This window comes from Hevea brasiliensis, chromosome 1 (assembly GCF_030052815.1).
Source record: "Hevea brasiliensis isolate MT/VB/25A 57/8 chromosome 1, ASM3005281v1, whole genome shotgun sequence".
NCBI lineage: Eukaryota > Viridiplantae > Streptophyta > Magnoliopsida > Malpighiales > Euphorbiaceae > Hevea > Hevea brasiliensis.
In genome coordinates, this window is record NC_079493.1 from 94028158 (window position 1) to 94046925 (window position 18768).

General features: G+C 33.7%; 1 non-coding gene across 1 annotated transcript; it reads right to left on the reverse strand.

The window, feature by feature from the left end:
• Positions 1-13954: 13954 nt before the first annotated feature.
• LOC131170210 (U5 spliceosomal RNA) lies at positions 13955-14071 on the reverse strand. The gene has a single exon (XR_009141138.1). It is a non-coding gene; the product is annotated as a U5 spliceosomal RNA (small nuclear RNA).
• Between the last annotated feature and the right edge of the window lie 4697 nt (positions 14072-18768).

An 18768-nucleotide genomic window follows, 5' to 3' on the forward strand; every position in this document is an offset into this window, starting at 1 on the left:
AACCATCTCCTCTGCCTCAAATTTAACTCCTTTTGTGTGCCCAAGTACTTCAAACTTTTATGATCTGTGTATATAACATTTCTTCCCATACAAGTAATGTCTCCAGATCTTCAAGGCAAATACAATGGCTGCCAGCTCCAAGTCATGCGTAGGATAATTCCTCTCATGCAGTTTAAGCTGGCGTGAAGCATAGGCAATGACATTCCTATCTTGCATCAACACATAGCCCAATTCGTTATAAGAAGCATCACTGTATATGGTATACTCCTTACCTAAAGTGGGCAAGGTTAAGACTGGAGCTTCAGTTAAATGCCTCTTTAACTCATCAAAACTTTCTTGGCACCGATCAATTCACTGAAATTTTACATCATTTTTAAGTAGCTTGGTCAGTGGAGATGCTAGCATGGAGAATTCCTTCACAAACCTTCGGTAATACCCAGCTAAACCAAGGAAACTCCCAACTTTCGTGACATTTCTAGGTGCTTCCAATTAAGAATGGCTTCTACTTTGCTAGAATCCACCTGGATACCCTCTGCAGATACAATATGCCCCAAAATGAAATATTCTTTAGCCAAAACTCACATTTCGACAGTTTGGCATACAACTGCTTCTCCTTCAAAGTCTACAATACTATCCTCAAGTGCTTATCATGTACCTCTGCATTCTTTGAGTACACCAAAATATCATCAATGAACACCACAACAAACTGGTCCAAATATGGCCTAAAGATAGTGTTCATCAGGCCCATAAAAGCAGCTAGAGTATTAGTCAACCCGAATGGCATTACCAAGAACTCATAGTGGCCATACCTAGTCCTAAAGGCAGTTTCAGGAATACTTTGCTCCTGCACCCTCAACTGGTAGTAGCCCAATCTCAAGTCAATTTTGGAGAATACAGTTGCATCCTTCAACTGATCAAACAAATCATTGATCCGTGGCAAAGGATATCTATTCTTTATGGTCACCTTATTCAACTATCTGTAGTCTATGCACAGGCGGAGAGTACCATCCTTCTTTTTCACAAATAATACTGGTGCTCCCTAAGGTAACATGCTAGGGCGAATGAAACTCTTATCTAACAATTCCTGCAATTGCATCTTTATCTCTTTCAACTCAGTAGGTGCCATCCTATAAGGAGTGATGGAGATTGGCTCACACCAGGCATAGTCTCAATTTCAAATTGCACCTCTCTTTCTGGAGGTAATCCCAGCAATTCTTCTGGAAAGACATCTAAAAAATCCCATACCGTAGGAATATCTTTAAGATCTGGACTCCCCACCTAGGTGTCTATCACATGAGCTAGATAAGCTTCACATCCCTTTCTAATCATCTTTCTAGCAAGTGCAGCTAAAATGATGTTAAATGGCAATAACTACCTCTCCCCGTGTATCACTACATTTGCATACTCGGGAATACCAAAAGTGACTATCTTCAGTCTACAGTCGATCACGGCATGATGTCTGGCTAACCAATCCATGCCCAAGATGATATCATAATCTCGGAAGGGCATTTCAATTAAGTCTAATAGGAATGTATGTCCTTGGATCACCAAAGGATAATCTTTATACAATTTTTTCACCCTAACCTCTTGTCCTAAAGGACTAGTCACTAGCACATCATAATCCAACTTCACACAAGGAATAGCAACAGAGCAAGCAATACTGTTACTAGCATAAGAATGTGTAGAACTAGGGTCCAACAGCACATATACATCTCTATCAGAGATAGATAAAGTACCAGCCACAACATTTAATGTCTGAGCTTCCTCCCTCTGGCACATGGTGTACACCCTGGCTGATGTACCACCTTGCTCTGGTTGGCTCGCTGTGCCCTGGCTGCCAGAAGTGTTACCTCTACCCCTGCCTCAGCCTCTACTAGCTGTCTGTTGTCCTTTGGAAACAGAACCTTGAACAGATCCCTTAGTGGTGGTAGGCGGCCCAAACCTGCGAGCACTAGTGTAATCTCTAGCAAAATGCCCACTTCCATCATAGTTGTAACAGGCTCCTATGGCCTTATAACATATTCCTCCATGATTCCTACTATAGGTTTCATAGGTACGAGCAGGAAATGAACCCCTAGATGTCTACTGTTCGGATCTAGGCGGCCTCTGCCCTGAGAATCTTCCCCTACTAGATCCTCTGTTACTTGGTCCCCCAATGCTCTTTCTCTTACCCGGATTGCTACTTGAACTCTGACCTGAAGTCTTCCCACTTTTCTTTTTTTCTTCTGTTCCCTTTTTAACAGCCTCTTCTAACATAATCCTCTCTAATTCCAGGGCTTGGGATATCAGCTCTGAGAAGTTCTCATGTCGAAACCCAACCACTTGCATTCGTAAGCTAGGCCTCAACCCGACCTCAAACCGTTTGCATCTGTCTCTACTGGTAGTGAGTAGGCTTCCAGCATAATGGCTGAGGCTGGAAAAGTCTCTCTTATACTCGGCTGCAGTCCTATTCCCTTGCTTCAAACTGAGAAACTCCTGTAGCTTCATACCTACATATGTGTCGAGAACATACTTTTGTCTAAATTCTCTGAGAAAGTCATCCCTTGTTAACATAGGGGGCTCAACCAAACTGTGAGGAATGGTCTTCCACCACTCATATGCATCTCCATGCAGTAGAGAGACCGAGTATTTGAACTTCAAATCATCGATGTAGTGCAGTTTCTTAAATACCCTCTCCATTCGTTCTAACCATTGCTCAGCTTCCAATGGGTCCAGTGTACCTTGAACTCTATTGCCCCATACTTTATTAACTTGTCATATTGTCTAGCTGGGGATGGTGGTTGCACTAGAGGTGCTTGCACAGGAGTTTGGATTGGTATATTGCCATCCATTTGTTGAAATAGTGCAGCCATCTGCTGAGCGAACTGAGCAGGAAACTGCATGGGTGGAATGGGTGCAGTCGATCCACTGGCATTCTGAGGAGCTGGGGCCTCCCTCTGTACCTCAGCTGCTACTGATTGCTCTACTGTGTGATCCCCCTCTTCCATACTGAATCATAAAGAATTCTACTCCCTGGACAACCAACACAAGGAGATTTCCCTCCATTAGTCCATATTTATGATGTAATGCACTATATGTATCTATTAATGACAGTTGAGCTGTTGTATTTATCAAAATTTTTCAAACATGCAATTTCAAAACTTGTATAAAAACCAAAGCTCTGATACCACTAAAACATGTTACATCTTATCCCTGGTAAGGTATGACATGTTCCCGTAGCATACCTATTGAATTATCGAACTCTACCTACCGATAACCCATTAGTTATACTACAAAGGATTTTAAAACAAATCATAGCTTTTTTTATCTTATCAATTCTTTTGCGAAAAACTGCATGAGAATAGTTAAAATTCTATGTAAACATTCATTGGAAATAATGATAGACTAAATATTGCAAAAGTTACATTTTCATTAGTCTCAAAGTAAAATACAAAATAGTTACAAACTCAAAATGTGATAGCAATGCAATGCTTTTAAATACAAACTGCTCAATGTGCGTACATCCATACATATAGGTACAAAATACATCAAAAGGAAATTACAGGGGTATACCTATGATATATACCCACAATTAAAACCAAAATGCTGCTTCCAAGTCTCTCACTCAGTAGCTTTCTCCTTTCCCTTTCCTGCGACAGCATAAATAAGCTATCGCCGAGTATATCACTCAGTGGTGCATAACTAATAACTTTAAAACTTAAAATAAAGTAAAAATTATCAAGGCATAATAAATCACATCCTTCTTAAGTATGAAAACATCACAATAGTTCTAAGTTCATAAGAGCCATTTATTGGAATAACATTTCAAATGAGAAATCACACTTCATAAATCACAATTCACAAAGCATTAGTGTTGCCAACATCAACACACAGTTTAGGCCATGACACAAAATTTCACGATCAGTGCCGTGTTGTACACCACGACAAAGCAATCTCAACCTCACTAACCGTTATTAATGAGGGAAGGGATTGCTAGCTAATGAGTACTTATGTAGTATTACCCCACTAACCGTCATTAATGGGAGACATAATCAATATCAATTATCAACCCTAAGTAGCCGTTACTACTGGAGAGTTTCAAAAGGGACTGTCATGCTAACTGTGGTTTTAAAATAGTTTCAAAAAAAAATTTCCCACTCAACAATCACTTTTATAAACCAATAAATACATTTAAATTTATCATAATATTCATATAAAGGTGGCAACACCCAAATTTCTTAAATGCAAGAGAAAATCTATATTTCAGTCAAAGTAAACTTGTTCAAAGCAAACTTATTCAAATAAACACATTCCAAACAATTTACAAGTTTAAAAACGAAGAAAAGTTTAGTTGTGTACAAACCTTCAAAGCTCTCCTTTCTCTTTACTTACTATTCCTTGTCCGTCCCAACCTCTTTCTCTACTGAAAATACACAAATAGAATGTCTCAATACGCATCTCAATTGCTGCCAAGAACTCATTACATGAATGTCTAATGCATCCGAAATTAGCTTTGCAAATTTTAGAGAGTTTTGGTTTTGGATAGCTTGGTGCCCTAATTTCTGAACTCAATTTTTACCTAGTTTCGATCATAATTTGGTGAGCTGTTCTTCATGAAAATTGTTCATTTGGGTCTTAAATTTATTTTTCTTTTTGAATCGCCTAATTCGGAGCTATGCAGCTCAAGTTATGACCAAAACACAATTACTATTTATGTTACACCCTACAGTTTCAGTTCTAGCAGATTTAACGATCCAACTTCGTTTAGCAATTTGATCAAGTTAAATCCATAATTTGGTCTAATATTCTGCATACGAAATATTCTACTATGTCTTAGTTTTGCATCTGTTCAAGAATCGCCTAAATTGAAGTTTTCTAGAGAGAGTTATGGCCATGCAAAATTTACTGTTCATATGGTCAATCTGCAGATTTCTAGATTTTCTTCAAATTTGGTGATTCAATTTTGCTTAGCAATTTGATTAGGTTAAGTCCATAATTTGGCCTTAAGTTCTGCATATGAAATGTTTTACTATGTTTTAAGTTTCTATTGGTTTAAGAATCACCTTAATCGGAGTTTTCTAGAGAGAGTTATGGCCATGCAAAATTTACTGTTCATGTGTCTAATTCTGCAGGTTCCAGAATTTTGTCTCCAAGTTCAAGCCAAGTTTTAGGCAATTTCTCGGTAGTTTCTGGGTTGGGTCTCTTCATGAAAATTCTAGCACTATGTCTTAAGTTTCATTTCCAATTGGTTTCACACCAATTGGAGTTATGTAGCTCAATTTATGGGCTGTCAAACACACTGAACTCAGTGTGCAAATTCTGCCCTAGGTTCAAATTTTTATTTCTTCAATTATTCCCACTAACCAACCTCAATTCACATTTAATTCACCCAAAATGACTATAATTTAGCATTGATACATCAATGGCACTTCCTAGCACAAACCCCACAATTTTCAAACACCAAAGTTTGCAATTTTCCCTCATCCTACTATTTCATTACTTCTATTCATCAACCCAATGTCAATTCAAACTAAATAAATGTCAAATGATCATAATTTAACACTACACAACCTAATTTCACTCTCTAGCACCAAAGCTCTAATTTTCCCATGAACCTTCATCTCCCATAATTAAATTTATACACATTTCATGCAATTTCTTTGCCCTAATCATGTATACTACTTCAACTAAGCTTAATCTCATCATCAATTTCATTCAAAGACATCAAATCTTAACTTTTCTCCAATTTGACCAAAACCCTAGTTTAGGTTCCATGCATGTTTCCTTTCAATTTCTCATGAAATTTCATCATAAGTTAACTTCATTCAAAACTTATACAACTAATCTAATATGAAAAGAAACTTACCTCAAGTTGATTTCTTTCCAACTTCAATTTTTCTTCCAATTTCTCTTACTCTACTTGCTCCAATGCCTCAATCAAAGTTCTCTTTGATATTTTCTTTTAGTGGGTTATCAGATTTATGAAGGGATTTCAAGTGAATCAAGACTTGAAAGGGAAAACAATGGTGGAAGAAGATAGGAGAAGAAGAGAAAAGAAGAGAGAGGGAGAGGGAAGATGGGTGGAGGCATGGAAGAAGGGAAAGAAAGAAACTTGTTTTCTTTTATACTTATTTATTCCTTTTTAGTTCATTTAATGAGTTGTCCAAAGCCCATTGGTCCCTTAGATTTTAATTAGGTCAAAAAAGGAATTTAAATTCTAGATTTTTTTTTTCCTCTTTTATTTTCTTTTCACTTTTACTCTAATTTTTCCCTCAATATTTCTTCATAATTCAATATTTTATTTTCATTTAATTAAATTGACATTTTGGTCAAAAATCAACTCTTAAAGTGAATTGACCAAAATACTCCTTATCGGGTCATAATCCCTCTTTTACAATATACCTGGTAAGTCCTTATATTTTTGGGTCAGTTGAATTTTTATTGTGTCTATCTTAATTAATTTTCTATTTATTTTTGATCCTCAATGTGTATTTGAATAGTACTAGTCATGGGCAAAAAATGGTACTATTCATAACTCAGAGGTTCGGGAGTGTTACAACTCCTTACTTAGGAGTTCTTATGGCGTTCTTCAACTTATCAAGTTCTTCTTGCAAGTTTATGAATCTTGTTTCTTTCTTTCTTTAATTTCGTGTTGTGTTCTCTTAAACTTAAAAACCATAAAAAGATTTGTATGAGTGTTCTTTATGTTGCGTATGCTTGTTTGAGTCTCTTTAATTCATTTGTTTCCTATAGTCGAATTTGTAGTTTGCTATTTGTTTGACTTCATTTGCTATCTAGTTTGTTAATCGTTTCACTTTAGTTTGCTAATTACAACATCAGCTCCTTATAGTCAAATTTCTTCATAGTGTTAAGCTACCAAAATGGTTCTTTATCTTTTGTGCTTGCTTTTGGGCTCATCAAATAGCCATGCTTTTTAGTATAATAATTCATGCTTTGATTTAGGGCTATATAATGAATTGATTTGGCTTCGAATTAAATTGAATCAAAATAATAAAAAATCAAATTAAGATATAATATTAATTGAACCAAACCCAATTAAATAAAAGATTTCAATTTGGTTCAATTTATCAATTTAAGCTTATTTTGTTGGATCTTTTTAACTTCTACATTTTTTTTAGGCATACTATAAATTCTACAAATTATACATTATATTCCATAAAAGGCCATAAAATCGACAAAAATTGATCATGTATTAGATAAATTCGTTGATTTGATTTTTCCCTTTTTTTTATGAAAATAACTAAAACGAACCAAAAACCAAATATTTTTAAAAAATACTAACCGAATTGAAAAATTGAATCCACCAAAAAGTCATACTAAAATAATTCAGTTTGATTTTCCAATTATAACTGATTTTTCTCACCCATACTTTGATCTTAAATCTTAACTTTATGAATTAAATCTACAGAATCTACTTAAATCACATTAAATGATATGCACTCAAATTAATTTTCTAGAAAAATAGCTTATATACTATAAGATACTAAGGGTGAGCTTGATTTGTTTAGAGATTAGGAAATACTAACATCAAAATAAAATTGGGGTTCATCTTTGGCACTAAAAAAAAAAAAATCAAGAGCTTTTCACAATTTATCAACCAATTGAAATTTAATAATCACAGCATATCACCTATTGGTCCTTGGAGCAATTGGGGGATGATGTGGAGGTAATTGGAGGAAAAAATAAACCAAAACTAAAAAAGGGATACACTCTTCCCACTTTGTTCCTCTAAAAAAATTAGTGAGAGATCTCAATCCAAACCCACTAACCTTATATATTAGCCCATCATTGATCTTCCTCTGGCAAAGAGCTAATCACAATCGCCTGGGCTTTTATGTTTATTCTATCCTATCCCTTGGGACTATTATGTTTATTCTATTCTTAGGGTTAATTGCCAAAGAATTTCTAAAGTTTGGCAATTTGTTATAATTAAACCCTGAAGTTTGCATAATTATCAATTAAATTCTTATGTTTGGTTGATGTCAAATTGACTTGACTGTCAATAAACCATTAGCATACTCAACGGAAATTCCACGTCAGTTGTCATACCATCATTGAAGAAGCTACATCAAAAACTTTAAATTAGGGTTAATTACCAAAAAAAACCATGAAGTTTTCAAATTTTTGCAATTAAACCTTAAAGTTTGCATAATTGTTAATTAAATCTTCATGTTCTATTAATGTCTCAAATTGACTTGATCGTTAATGAACCGTTGGTATGTAGTGCTTATGAGTGCAGACACCTATTTTTTACCCCATTGAATATATACTTTGTAGAGATAATGAGGAGCCCAGTGATAAAAGTACCACTTGATAGTGAGGAATCTGAAAACATTCGAGAAATTATGAAATGGCAGAAATATTAATAAAATAAAATAATTTGTCACTTTAGGAAGTTAATTGATTTTAGAAAACATAAAACGTTTTACGCTAAAAAAAATCTAAAAGCTTTTATTATTTAATTAAACTTAATTTAATATTTTTAGAATTTCATATCGACTTAGAAAATAATTGTAAAGCTAAATTACATAATCCAGCCTATTAGACCTACATTTTTACCATAATAAAGAAAAAAAAGTGTTGGGCTTTGGAGGTAATTGAACCTAATTGAATTTTTAAAAGCCATTTAAAAAAATTATTTTAAGATAAAAAAAAAGAAAAATATAAAAAGGGATATTTATCCCTTGGTAGACGTCCGCCAAGGAATAAATATCACAAAGTTTTATTTTTTATTTTTTGTTGTTTTAATTTTTTTTTCAAATTTTAAATAGATTAGGATTATAATAGGTTTTTCTTATCACATGTTTTCCTATAAATTCATAACTAAGTCTAGGGTTTGGGGAGGAAAAATGGTGGCTGCATTAAAATAAACCTAGGGAAATTTCTTCTAATTTGGATATGTATGAGGGCTACCATCTAGTGGTTCTTCATTATTCTTATTCTAATGACCTTGCAAAAGTTTCCTACAATCACACTTTTTTCACATAGTTCTATCTAGATTCATAGGTTAATTAATTAATTTATCACTATTTTTTTTTTTTTTGTTCTGCCATTGTAAATTCTTCCAAGGTGCCAAGGGTGTCTCATAATTCCAAGGAAATCAACTAAATAAAGGTATGTTCTAAGTGGGCACTTATACAATTATCTTAGTGCATTTTGGTCACTTTTCTTAATTCTATGTTTTCATGAAATTGTTTGATTTAGGACTTGAAAATAATTTTAGTGGATTCATTGGGTCATTTCCACATGGAATAGTCTTACGAATTACTAATAAGGCAAATTTGTAGGTTTAGATATTAATTTTCAAATTATGACCTGATTATGAACTATTTATATGATACTTGTATTTGTAAAATTTGCTCAGGTGTCAAATCTTGCTTATTTTCAATCATTATTTTTTCTTTTGTGTATGTTTAAGATGTCTAATTTATTTTCATATTTTTATATTTGTAAAATCTTTGGTGGATTATTGTGAGTAATTTTTGCAATAATATTGTGCAACTTTGTCTAGATTTTGGTTTTGGTCAATTCAATTAATTTTCCTTATTTGATCTTGAAGAGAATAATTATTTTCTTTTTACCATGTTTTGGTTTGATGTATTAGGTAGCTTCTAGTAAATTTCTAAGATTTTGCATGATATTTAGTATTTTTCCTTGAATTTACAAAGTTGCTGCCCAATTTTAAGATTTATGCATGTAGGTCAGTTTTGGTCCATTTTGTATTTTTTTGTTTTGGTGTTAAATTTAGGTGTTTTTGTTCTTCCATGTTAAAGTTTGGTATGTTTAGGACTTTAGATAATTTTTCTAGATTTTTTTTGATAAATTTTCTATTTTTTATGAATTTTAAAAAATATATGTGCAAATCTAGAATTTTCCTGATCTAGGTTATTTTAGTAACAATTAAACTTATTTTTAATTTTGCAATTAATTTCCACTTTTTTTATTAATTAATTGGTGATAATTATACATATTAGATCTATTGGCATTAGGATTAATGATTGGCTTAGGTTAGGAGACTTTGGTTGGCTAGAATTAATTCTAATCCTATTTTGAGTTGGTTTAGTTAACTAGGTTGATCTTATTTTGATTATTATTATTTTTTCATGTTTTTTTACCTTAAATTAAATACTTACTTTATTTTGAGTTTTTTCTTTCATGTAAATTAATTAATTAAATAAGTACAAGTCCAATAAAGCCCAAAAGGTTCTCCTAAGCATATAATTAGGCAAGATAGACCCATTGGTAGATCAAGTCCAATTCAAAGCCAAGATGGAATTCCAAGGCTTCTTGCATGAGGTTTACAGGTCTTAAATCTTTGTAATACTTGTAAGATTTTTTTATTTAGGTTGTAAAAAAGACATTGTTAACTTTTAATATCTTTTCTACTCCTCTTTCATCTCTCTAATTGTGTTTCTCTCATTATCACTCCCTTTGTTTATTTCTTCTATATTTCTTAAGGGTATTCCCAAACTCCAAAACAAATTGAAAAATATGAGAAAAAGAATTATTCGTGTCATATTGAAATTGAGGATCTTTAACTTGGTCGCAGATGGCTAGCTTCTAGGTGAAAAGTGGCAGGAATGAATCGTCCCACATCAGAAAGGAAAGAAAAATGAAGGGTATTCATATGGATGTGGCTCGCTTAACTGCATAGCACACTTTTTTCGTCCAATGATGGCGAGACTTGGAGGATAAAGCTGGGTCCAAGTGGACAACTATGCAATTGAAGTAAGGCATTACAATGTGGATCAATTGGGAAAAAAAATGGAAGGCAAAAATTTCCAAACCGAAAAGGATGATAATAATTTGAAATGAATATTCAAAATTTTTTGGGAAAAGTACAGTTAAGTATTTTGTACTTTCAAACTTTTAGCATTCAAAACCTAAGATAAGCATTCATAACTTTTAGCATTCAATGCCTAAGATAAGCATTCATAATTTTTTAGGGAAAACACACTTAAGTGTAATGTACTTTTAAACTTTTAGCATTTAGAGCTAGGCTTTCTTTTTTTTTCTTTTTCATACTTTAAGGGACCAATACTTTCAGCCTTTTTGCACTTAGATCTCAAAATAATCGATGACATTAATATTTCTGACGTTAATGCCATGCTAGCCATGTCAATGACACATATGCCACTTAAGCGCATGTCTGACACTGTTAGTTACTTTGTTCCTAAGTGTTAACAGTATTACACCACAGGCCTTTAAGTATAAAAATGAAAATCTCAAACTCCTTTTAATAGAGAGTATAAACCATAGGGTATCTAAGTACACTTTTTACTTAAAAATATCATTTTTATTTCAAATTATTGCGAATATTTAAATACTTGAACTAGTTATAGAAGTTTTAAAAAGAATATATAATCATAATTTATGATTTATTCTAACTATCATTATTATGAATTATATATATATATTTGAAAAATTAATAAATAGAAATTTAATGATTTTTTTTTAATATAAATTTGAGTTAAAAGATGAACGTGATATACTTATCTAAATTGAGGATCACAAATAAAAACTAATCACAAGTTAAAGATGTAATAGGAATTGTAATAATATTTAAGAGTAAGTTGAGAGCAGTAGCGATGGCAATGGCTTATGTATTTTTAAATACTCTATATAACCGAATTTATTGGGATGAATTTAGTAGTATATAGTCAAATTTAAGATAAATTGATGTTTGAAAAATAACCCCACATGGGATTTGATTTTTATATATTTGATAACCATTTACCAAAATAATTAATTAAATAAAAAATATATTTTTATAATAATAGTTATATGTTTTTATATGTTATATTTTAAATAAATTTGAAAATAATAATATTTTAAAGAATTATTAAATTTGTATATGTTTCATGAGTCTCTTAAGGGAGTAAAATAAATACCTATAGCAGTGACCTCACTAAGGTGCCCGCTTCGCTTGTCAATATCTTCCAACAATGATTTATTTTTAGCACCACATGAACGGCCTGCCATAGCGCCATTGTCCATTGAATGCATTAAGAGCTGACTTCTTTATACTAGTGGGATGAGCTATCGGTTAAAATTGAATTAAATTAAATTAAATTATCAAAATTTAATTAATTAAAATCTTTAATTTATAACAGAATAGAACCAAATTACTAAAGAAACCGAACTCAACTGAACTACACTTATTGGTTCGGTTCGATTAAAGACAAACCAAATTTCTAAAAAATTCAACATCAACTACAGATTGAATGTCAAAAATTTCCATCAACACCCAAAAATTTAAGCATGCAGAAATTGAAATTCGATTACAGATGCAAATAATTTCAACTAATTACATCACCAACATTTTAAGCATGCACAAACTAAATATCAATTGCAAATGCAAATAATTTCAACTAATTACATCAATTTATTAAAAGAAAAAACACAACCATATCCATATTCAAAATTGCAGTTTGCAAGCCACATGCCTACACATCCAAATTCCATTCAAACCCTCACAAATCGCAATTACAAGCACTTCAACAAATAAAGAATTCAAGAATAGAAAGCCCATTCAAGAAACACCGAAAACAGTGAAAACAGAATAGATGAAAAAAAAAAAAAGCCATAATATACAAAACAGGATGTGAAGAGTCTTTAGCAATAAGGGAAGCCAGGATTTAATGGTGAGGGAAGGTGAGTGCATCTGCGCTTGCAAGCGTCCAACCGTTTACGTAAGTGTCGACTAGGTTCCATTGAAGAGTGGACTGGACAACAGCTCTCAATCTTCCCTCAATCATCAATAGCCCGACAAGGACATGCAAGGAGATCTAATCATTGCAATATCATCACAGCGCGTGAGAACAATAGCACCATGGAGAATTTTAGAAAATGAAGTCCCAAGAACAACTCTAAAGGTAAATTGATGTTCAAAATGAAGATCTGCACGCTGTCTGCTCAAGCAAATCATCTAGTTGGCAATAATTTCATTAGAAAATCTAGTAGAAAGGATTGACAACGAAGACAGAATGAGAAGATGGGTGATTGTCGAGAGTGAGGATTGAGAGAATAGAGAGAAGCGGTGCAAAATTGAGGGTGGGGGCTAAGAGAGTGCGACAGGTAAGAGAAAGTGAAAGGACAAGCTTATAACCTAAGTGTAAAGCGCTGTGTTTAATAGATTTGGTTTGGTTTAACAGAAATTTTTTTTTATAAAATTAAAATAAATTAAAATTTTTAAAAATAAAATGAATTAAATTAAATTAATGTAAAAATTAAATTAAATTATCAAATTAAAATAATTTAATTTAATTTATTTAATTTAAACTAAATAGTGCTCCATTGTCATAGTAATGGAATCTATTGTCCATTTGAGAGCTGTAAAACCCCATTTTCAGGAAAATCTTTAGCTCTGATGAATTTTTATTATTTTAATTAGTTTTTAGCTTTTCTTTTGAACCTTGCTATTATAGCATGCCAATAATATATGTTATTTATGAACTAAAAACTCATATTATTTCACATTACATTCAATGAAGTTTTATAAAAAAATGTACTAATTTCAATTTTCTTGGCAATTGCAGGTTCTAACAAGTGATACTGTGTTCTTTGCTCCAATGACTGCAACAAATGTACTTCTCAGCGTGGAAGCAAAGATATAGTAACACTGGAGAAATATTTGCAAGATTACTTCACTAGCATACTGAAGAAATTCAAAGATCTCAAAGCTCAATCAAAATTGTAAAAGAAACTTGCTACTTATGGCATCATATATAATTTTCTTACTTAAAGTACTAATTTTTGTAAAGCATTCATTTTTGTTACTTTCCCCGTTGCATTTGCTTCATTTAAAAAAGTATTACAGTAAGAATATTATTTTTGATGTAGCAATTAAATGTGCTACAAGAAATAATCAAACCTTTAACTCAGTTGTGCGACTCGTCTCCAACAGGAAGAAGACCCTTCAAACCCTTAAAAAATTGGCGTACTCGTTCCCAACAAGAAGAAGACCCTTCAAACCCTTCAAAATTTGGCTTACGCCGATGCAGGTGACAAGTAGACGGTATTCTCTAGTAAAAGGCAAAAGAATAATTCAGTATGTGCTCACCACGCGACTTCTTGTTCAAAGTTTTAGCTTACATTGACTATAAGACGTTGGCAAACCTCTCCAAATTTTGTTATGGTCGATGTGGGACTACAAACACTAAAGCAGCAAGTTACCCTGCTCTTTTGCTAGTCCTGCACTTAGCCTAAGCTTGCTTCTCTGCCATTCTCTTTTCTGTAACCCAACATGAGGTCTGTTCTTGAACCACCTGGAATTGGCATCTGACGTACTCAAAACAAGTAGTTTAGTAAGCTTTAAATATTCAACAAGTTGAGGTATTCTCTTTTATAAAAATGCGATTAAAAATTAAGTCTTAACTTCAATTTTAGGTGGCCCAAACGTTCTTCATCTCCAGCAGTGTGCTTCAAACTACCTATGAAGAACGTCTTGTGCTGAACCTGAACTACAAGCTAGAAATCTACATAAGGCAAAGCTTGTAGAGGCTCAAATCTGAGCTCCATTAACTCAACTAAGCCTTTATCCCAAAAATTTAGGGTCGGCTATATGGATTCGCTTTCTCCACTCTAAACGATTTTGGGTTAAATCCTCAGAAATGTTTAATGTTTTAGGTCATGTTGTACTACTCTCCTCCAAGTAAATTTAGGTCTATCCCTTTTTTTTTATTTCTATCCTCTAACCTAATGTGCTCTACTTGTCTAACTGGAGTCTCCGTATGTCTACGCTTCACATGACCAAACCACCTCATTCTTCCTTCTCTCAACTTATCTTCAATTGGCACCACTCCTACCTTTTTCTCTAATACTCTCATTACGGACTTTATCTAGTCTAGTATGGCCACTCATCCACCTTAACATTCTCTTCTCTACAACTCTTATCTTAGACGCATACGACTCTTTCAGTGCCCAACACTCACTACCATATAACATAGCCGGTCGTATGGCTGTACGGTAAAATTTTTCTTTCAACTTATTGGGAATCTTACAATCACATAAAACTCCAGTGGCACGTCTCCACTTCAACCATCCGGCTTTAATCCTATGACTAACATCCTCCTCACATCCCCCATCTACTTGAAGGACTGAGCCTAGATATTTAAAGTGATTACTTTGGGACAGTACCACTTCATTCAAACTAACTCCTTCCCTATCACCAGTTTGACCTTCATTGAACTTGCAATGCATGTGTTCTGTCTTTGTTCTACTTAACTTAAAACCCTTTGACTCTAGAGTACTTCTCCAAAGCTCTAACTTTCTATTGACTCCTTCTCGTGTCTCTTCTATCAGAACAATATCATCCGCAAATATCATGCACCAAGGAAAACTCTCTTGTGTATGTTTCGTCAATTCATCTAAAACTAATGTAAAAAGTTAAGGGCTTATGGCTGATCTTTGGTGTAATCCAATTGAGATCGAAAAATCTCTTGTGTCCCCTCCCACTGTGCGCACAATAGTAGTTGCTCCTTCATACATATCTTTCAACACTTGTATATACCTAATAGATACCCTCTTTTATTCTAACACATTCCATAAGACATCTCTTGAAACACTATCATAAGCCTTCTTCAAATCAATAAAAACCATATGTAGATCTTTCTTCACATCTCTATATTTCTCCATCAAGCTTCTAATGAGAAAGATCGTTTCCATAGTTGAACGACCGGGCATGAAACTAAATTGATTGAGAGAGATAGAAGTATCATAACGTAGTCGATGCTTCACAACTCTCTCCCACAAATTCACAGTATGGCTCATGAGTTTAATTCCCCTATAGTTTCAGCAACTTTATATGTCTCCCTTATTTTTAAAAATAGGTACTAAGATACTCCTCCTTCATTCATTAGGTATTTTCTTTGATTTTAGAATCTTATTAAATAATTTAGTTAACCATACCACTCCCATATCTCCCAAACACTTCCACACTTCAATTGGTATTTCATCAGGTTCACAGCCTTTACCCACTTTCATTCTCTTAAGTGCTTCCTTTACTTCTAAAGATCTAATCCTTCTAGTATAATTCACATTCTTTTCTATTGTTCTATAATCTATATTCATGCTATTACCATTTTGACTATTATTAAAGAGATCATTAAATTAATTTCTCCATCTTTCTTTAATATCCTCATCTTTCACCAACACTTTTCCTTCTTTATCCTTAATGCACCTAACTTGATTGAGATCTTGACATTTCCTTTCTCTCCTCCTTGCTAATCTATAAATATCTTTCTCCCCTTCTTTAGTTTCAAGTTTCTCATATAACTTTTCAAAGGCCTGTGCTCTTGCTTGACTAACTGCCTTTTTTGCCTCTTTCTTTGCTATCTTGTATTGTTCATATGCCTCATTATCGTCACATTTAGGTAATTTCTTATACCATTCCCTTTTTCTCTTCACTGCCTTTTGTACTTCCTCATTCCACCACTATCTCTCTTTTGAGGGCGGTCCATGTCCTTTAGACTCTCCAAGTATTTTTCTAGCTACTTCTCTAATCTTTGATGCCATCTATATCCACATATCATTGGCCTCCATATCCAGCTTCCATACTTCGGACTCGAGAAACTCATTTTTGAACTTCACTTGCTTTACTCCTTTGAACTCCCACCACTTTGTTCGAGCTACACTATTTCTTCTGACCTTACTTGAATTGTTCCTAAACTTGACATCTAAGACCACCAACCGATGTTGACTTGTTAAAGCCTCTCCTGGAATGACCTTGCAATCCTTGCATAGAGCTCTATTTGTCTTCCTAGTTAAGAGGAAGTCGATTTGGCTTCTATGTTGCCCACTTTTAAAAGTCATTAAATGTTACTCTCTTTTTATAAAATAGGTATTTGCTAGTATTAGGCCGTATGCCATAGCAAAATCCAGGATGTTTTTTCCCTCCTCATTTCGACTTTCAAAACCAAAACCTCCATGAACATTCTCATAACCTTGTCTATCACTTTCTACTTGCCCATTTAAATCTCCACCAATAAAAACATTCTCTTCATTCGGTATGCTTTACATTAAATCATCTATATCTTCCCAAAACCTTTGTTTACTCTCACTGTCTAGTCCTATTTGTAGGGCATAAGCACTAACTATATTTATTGTTTCTCTTTCTAGTACTAGCTTTACTAGTATAATTCTATCTCCTACTCTTTTCACAGCTATTACTGCGTCTTTCAATGTCTTGTCTATGATTATGCCCACTCCGTTCTTATTTCTCTCATTTCCGGTAAACCACAGTTTGTACCCTGAATTACCCACTTCCTTACTTTTCTCTCCTACCCATTTAGTCTCCTGAATGCAAGCAATATTCACCCTTCTCCTTTTCAAGGTTTCCACAAGCTTCATTAATTTTCCTGTAAGTGATCCAACATTCCAAGTACCAACCCTGATCCTCCTCCTAACTTGCTCCTTCCTAATTGGTCTCCTTCTATGATATTTTCTATTGTTTTCCATGTCTATCTTGTGTTCTGTTCCACTATCTGTTCTACTATCTGTCCTATGGACTAACTTCTTTACCCACACCCGTCCATGATGTGGGAACCCTTGCTCATTTAACACCACACCCGGGCGCCGGTATGGCACGTCGCTTTTGGTGAATGCCTAAACCCTTGCATATTTCTCACTACACCCGGGCTTTGATGTAGCGTGTCGTCAGTAGAGGACGCCCCAACGTTTATATCATTTGAATCCATATCATAAGGTGTGACGAAATTTTTAACCATTCATCCTCTGATCTTAATATTAATTTTAGGAACTAAATCTATGGAATCCGCTCAAATTCCATTAAATGTGATCTACACTCGAATTAATTCTCTAGAATAATAGCTTCCACTATATAAGTTTACTTGGGGAGAGCTCGGTTTGGTTCAGGGATTAGGAAATACTCTTATTCTTCTTCTTGGGGGCAAAAAAATCTCATTCCAAATCCACCAACCTTAGTAACCATCATTGATCTTCCTTTTCGATACCCATTGGATTTTAATCCAAACCAACAAACCTTAACATGCATAAGAATCACAAACCAATCTCAACCAAAAAAATCCTATTTCCCCTAATCCTAGATTTAATGAAGGTGCAAAGAGATATGAGAAGACTACAGTAATAAGTCTTCCCAATATTAACATTGACATTTTATAGATGGTGTTGTCCCTTATAACAACTCAAGAGGGGGGTGAATTGGGTACTAATTAAAAATTTTGGAAGGTAAGAAAATTTAATGGAAAGCAAGAATAAGGAAGAGAGAAAAGAATGATGGTAGACACAAGGATTTATGGAGTTCAACTATTTCAAGCCTATGTCCTCTCCTCAAGACCCTCCTTGAGAGTTAACTCCATTATATTTCTTCTTTGGGTGAAGAACAACCCCTTACAAAATCACAAGAGCAAACTCTTACTCTTTTACAATTCCTTTTTCTCACAAGGGTAATTTAATGCTCTAGCACACTCAAGTTATAATAAATACTCTCAACAACCTTAAACTCACTCTCTGAAGTAAAAAATTATAGCTTAACAAATAAGCTCTCAAGAATTAATTGTGGAAGCTCAAGTTCTAGAGAGAGAAAGAAGAAAAAGCTTTAGAACTCTATAAATTCTCAATAAAATCAGTTGTTGTAAGTTCTTTCTAGTCATAAATGGTCTCTATTTATAGTTTTGACATGAAAATGATAGTTAAGGGTGCATTAAATGCAAATATAGCCATTCAATAACCTAAAACCCCATTTTATTGAGTTGTATAAATCTAGGTTCAATAGTCGAAATCTTTTAC